The 5,551-nt window shown below is 36.9% G+C and overlaps 1 long non-coding RNA gene across 1 annotated transcript; it reads right to left on the bottom strand.

The window, feature by feature from the left end:
- Positions 1-233: 233 nt before the first annotated feature.
- Positions 234-5,185, bottom strand: LOC142166263 (uncharacterized). The gene is made up of 2 exons (XR_012696509.1): positions 4,733-5,185; positions 234-2,340 (listed from the first exon to the last, which is right to left on the bottom strand). It is a non-coding gene; the product is annotated as an uncharacterized LOC142166263 (long non-coding RNA).
- Positions 5,186-5,551: the final 366 nt, after the last annotated feature.

Below are 5,551 nucleotides of genomic sequence, written 5' to 3'. Positions count from 1 at the left end.
TCTTCACAGTGATTTGGAGGCAAACACCATTAACCTCCACATGTATGGCTATTCGAGTTCCCCGTGAATTTGACTCAGACTTAATTCCAAAGTGTTTTAACTCCCTATTTATCCTCAAGAGTGTCTTTTTCTCAGTTTTCCAGTTCAAACCTAAATCAGTTTTCTAGGATCTGGCCAAAATTTTTGCATGCATGTCATGTCATTAGAACTAGCGGGGAAAAGAAATAAGCATGGAATGACACAAAGGACAAACAATATTTCATTGAGGAAATGATGGAAGGGTTTAACAACAAGACAAACAACCTAAAATCCGAGTTACAACTCTAAATAACTTGGATAATGAAAATAGCAATAGAACAAACAGACAAGATTCACACAAACAGAATGGAGGGATAGAAGAGTTTGACTCAATAAAACAAATAAAATCTGGATAACAACCCTGAAATAACCCAAATAATAGAAAAAAGATCAAAACAAGCTACCAAGATTCCTTCCTAGTGAGGAGGGAATAACTTTTCAATTGCTAAGCTTGACATTTAGCTACCAATTTGCTCATCAGAATCACCAGGGCCTTCTCTAATTTCAATCAATTTTTCCTGGATCATCTTTTCTATTTCTCTTTTCAAATCTCGACAGCTTTCGACATCGTGCCCCTGGGCTTTTTGGAATGGTATTCACAACTTTTAGTAGGGCCAAAGCTTCTCGCATGTGGGTTCATATAATTTGGAGGAATAGGTGCAATCACGTCATAATGCTTTAATTTCTCAAACAAGCTTGCATAGGACTCTCCTATTGGTGTAAAATTATCTTTCAATCTTTGTTCCCCTTTATACCTTTGGCTTGGATGTGAGTTATAGGGCACTTGAAAATTTTATGAAGGCTGGTGGAGATTTTGTGATGCTCGTGCTCACCTTCTGAGGTGTTTTGGCGGCTGGACAACATACTGAGGTGTAGCAACAAAGTATTGTGGGTTTTGAGGTGGGTAGTAGTGCTCAAGGGAATTATCGGAAACCAAACGAGGATGGTCATACCTTCGGGATGCTCTCCTAGGACCTCTTCTTGACCCTGATGTCATCATGGTTTCTTAATCCTTTTCATTCGTGTCACTAAAATTATTGGATTCAATCTGGACAGCCTGAGTTGCGGCTTTGAGAAATGTTTGACTTATAATTCTGCCTGTCTTGAGGCCATTCTCAACCATTTCCCCAATTTTGATTCCTTCCGAGAAGTATTTGCCCATTGCGGACATCATATTTTGAAAATAATCTGGCTCTTGAGCTTGAAGGAAGACACTGATTAACTCGTGGTCATCCATGGGTGGCTTAACTCTAGCCGCTTTCTCTCTCCATTTAATGGCATATTCCCTGAAACTTTCAGTTGGTTTCTTCTTCAGGTTTGCGGTCTAGGGAGGTATCAATGTTGTATTGGAATTGTCCGAGAAAAGCCTGGGCCATGTCATGCCAGACATACTAGCGAGATGTGTCTTGACCCATAAACCATTTGGAGGCTACACCCGTAAGGCTTTCCCCAAAATAAGTCATCAGTAATTCTTCCTTTCCTCCTGCACCTCTTAATTGATTGCAAATACCTTTTCAGGTGGGCTACGGGGTCTCCACGTCCATCATACTTTTCAAATTTGGGAGTCTTGAAACCAAGTGGCAAATGAACATCGGGGAACATACATAGATCCTTGAAGGCAATACTCTTCTGACCTGCCAACCCTTGCATGTTTTTCAACTGTTGTTCTAAGCTTTTCACTCTTTGGGTCATTTCTTCTTGTGTCATCTTTTGGACAGGCTTCTCAATCTTTGTAGGAAGATCAAATAGGTACAAGTGGTACTCAGGAAAGTGGTACTGTTCTTGTTGGTAGCAGATTGTGACTCATGAGTTTTCTTCTGCACCACCGTCGGTTGTGGGATGGTGAAGACGAGCATAACAATAGTGGTTGTCTGATTGGTTGTCAATTGCACACTTTGGGAGCGCGCAATAGAAGTTCCAGCTGTAGTCGTACAGCTGAGATAAATACTGAACCCAGATGGATAGAATTGATCAGACAAGTAAACCGGAGTGGTAGTAGTTGAGATGGATGTGAACTCCGGGAAATCATGAATAAAAAATGGCGGTCCTTGGCCATTGACCAATGCTTGACACATTTCAGTCATTTGTTGTTTCAGTATTCTATTATCCTCTACCACAGTAGACTTTTGTTGAACCCTCTGACTCTGAGTCTCTTGATCACTCATAACAGTTTCGATATCAGTTGTCATTGGCATTTTTCTCTTGGACCTTGTGAATTATGGATGTGTTGCTGCTTACCACAAACCGATCACCTCAAACTTTCTTCACAATTCAAAACAAACAACATGTTAGAAGGGTCACTCTCTTATTTTTTAAGCACTTTGCTTCTTTTTTTCTCTATTTTTTTCTTCTTTTTTTTTAAAAATGATTCGATCGAACCTGATGTAGGTTGCCTACGTATCATGACGCCGCATGAATCAAATCTTCGTGTAGTTGAAGATCAGGAATAAAGTAAATAAATTAACTCTGTGTTTTTTTTGGTTTTTTAGTTTTTTTTTTTTTTAATTTTCAAAAGAAAAACTTGTAAAAGAGAAAGTAAATATTTTGGATTTTGATTTTTTTTTATTTTTTTGGAGAATTTTTGAAAAGAAAGACTTCTTTTGAAAGAAAATATTTTTTTTTTGAATTTCGTTTTTCTTTTGAATTTCAAAAGAAAAACTTTTAAAGAAGAAAGAAAATATTTTTTGAATTTTTGGACTTTTATTTTCGGAAATTTTCAAAAGAAAGGCACTTTTTTTAATATCTTTTATTGTTGTCAATTTTTAAAGCAGAAAGAAAATATTTTTAAATTTTTAAATTTTTATATTGGGGTCTCAAAGAAATACTTCTATAAAGAAGGAAGTAAAGAAAAATATTTTTGAATTTTTAAAATTGTGGGCTGGAATCAATGAGATTTGCCTACGTATCTCACAACCAGTGAGAATCAGACCCGCGTAGTTCGGCCACTTTTGACATAACCAGGAAAAACATGATATTGACTCATTTTTTAAATATATTTTCTCTTTCTTTTCTTTATAAAAAATTTTGGCAAAGTTTCGAGGCATTTCCAAATACCGGAGTTTTCAGCAGGTAAGATGTATTAGGATGGTCTTTTATTTCGGGTACACCTGTCCTAGATGGACCCAACTCCTGTGTTGAGTCCCCAAAGTCAAATGCACATGATGCAAACAAACGTTCCTACTAGGGATCCGACATGAGGCTATGTTATTCTAGGTTTAAACTTGGGATGTGTTCTAAACCTGGCTTACCCAAGTGGACAACTTGAGCTGTGGTAGGAGCGATGTACTGGGAGCACGAAAGTCTACCCGGCCTAGTGGCTAATCCATCCTCGTTCTATTTTGTACGACATCTAACAAAAAAGTGGGCCACACGAACGTGTGCACCATTTTTAGAAGACTCAGAAGGGAGGCATAAGAAGACAGTTTAATACAATTCAAATAATATCAAAGCGGTAAATAAGCGAAAATTAGCACATTAGGCCCACAAAATATAGCAATATCAACAATAAATAAAGCCAAGTAAAAATCACATTAACAAGCTCGAATTCTTGAACCCTGAACCAGAGATTCTAGGTTTTTCTCCCTAGTAGAGTCGCCCGAGTTGTCACACCTCCTTTTTCCAGAAGGGATAGGGAGTTTTTTCAATTAAAGTGACATTAATCGAAATGAGATTATTTATTAAATTCAGAGTCGCCAATTGGAATAATTTTATGTGTTCATAGTCACCGGTTTATTTTAAATCCCAAATCGAGGAAAATTTGATTTTGTTTAAAGTCTGTGAAACCAGAAAAAACTAGGTAAGAAATTCTGTTAACCCGGGAGAAGGTGTTAGGCACTCCCGAGTTCCGTAGTTTTAGCACGGTCGCTTTTAATCTTACCTGGCTTAATTAACTGTTTAATTACTCATTTTAGAACCTATGTGTATTTTGCCTTTTACAGCTCTTAAGTACTTGATTATTCATATTTAAAGAATTATCGAGTTACGTGTACGTATACTCATCTAATTTGGTTAATCAAGAATCATGTCACGTGTACGTGTACACAATTCCTAAAACTTAGTTTATTTAACAAAAATTTTGGTCAAAGTCGCGCGAATGCGTACCTTCAATTTATTTGAAAAAATAAGAATCGCGACACGCGAACATGTAGACAATCACGATAGTAGTTTAAAAACCACGCCTAAAAGCATTTCTACGAGTATTCATTTTTAAATCGTACTCGTGTCACGCGAACATGTACACAATTAATAACATTTTATTATTATTAAGATTGTTTGGCTAAAGTCGCGCAAACACGTACTTTGATTTATTGCAAATCTAATTTGTCTTATGTTCAAAGCTACGTCTACTTCTAGCTAGACTATACGGCCCATTATATCAAGACATCTCATATGGCCCACATGAATAAAACCAATAAAATAATCAAGCCCAAATAAATTTAGTTCTACACTAACGAATCCATCACTCAAAACAAAACTAATTAATCTTCAGATCAACACTAAATATTAACAATGCTGAAACATACTAAAAGATGACAAAATAGAGGCAACAGGAAGAAAGCCAATCGGGCAAATTAAGGTCACACATAGTTGATGGCCGAATAAGGTAACAACTTTAAAAAAATAAAAAATGCAGAAAATAATAAAGGAAATGAACCTTTTTTTTAATTAGCTTTCTGTATTTGCAAGAGCCTCCGGTCAGCATACAAGGAATGGCACACTGACAACCTAAAAGCAAACAGACCCGCCACCCAAAAACCGCGCTGGAACCATGAAACTCACCGGAAACATTCGTCGGAAGCCCGATTTTGAGCTGAAGCTTTGCTGGAGTTCTTGGCTGGATTTTGGAGGTTTTAAAACTGGTTTTGCTGCTCCTTTTTGGCTTGGATTTCTACTATATTTTGGGGTGGACTTGAGGTAAAAATGGATGTGTTTTGTCGAGTTTTAGGTGCTGATTTTGGGGTGCTTTAATGGTGATTAGCAGGTGTTCTTGAGGGAGATGAAGTTGTTTCTTTTAGCTCTTGCTACTGCGTTTTTTTATCAGTTGTTGCGCATCCTTTTCTTTCTTTAGGGCTCTAGGGTTCATCCTCTCTTTTAGATATCCCCCTGTGTATGAAAGAAGATATATTTATACACTCCATATAATATGTGTGCTTGGCCACCAAGAAAAGGTTTTTGGGTCGAGTCATGTACGCGTGAGACCCAGCTAAGGATAAGGATGATGGAAAAATTGAATGGGTGAGGGAATCCTATACATGTATAAAGTGAATGAGAAGATATTTCATGGAAAGGGTATATGCGGATCAAAATACCAAAAATATGGGACAAAAAGAATAAATATAGGCAAGGAATATTCCTATTTTGGTAACTGCATGTGTACGAAAAAGATAAGAAACCTTTTGCCCATGTGAATTTTGTTACGCAAGTCTACTCATATTTTATGATATGCATGTTCACATATGGTTTGTTTTCTTTT

The sequence above is a fragment of the Nicotiana tabacum genome, chromosome 11 (genome assembly GCF_000715075.1).
Source record: "Nicotiana tabacum cultivar K326 chromosome 11, ASM71507v2, whole genome shotgun sequence".
Classification (NCBI taxonomy): Eukaryota; Viridiplantae; Streptophyta; class Magnoliopsida; order Solanales; family Solanaceae; genus Nicotiana; species Nicotiana tabacum.
Note: the sequence above shows the minus strand (reverse complement) of the source record. Positions and strands in the feature narration are given on the sequence as shown.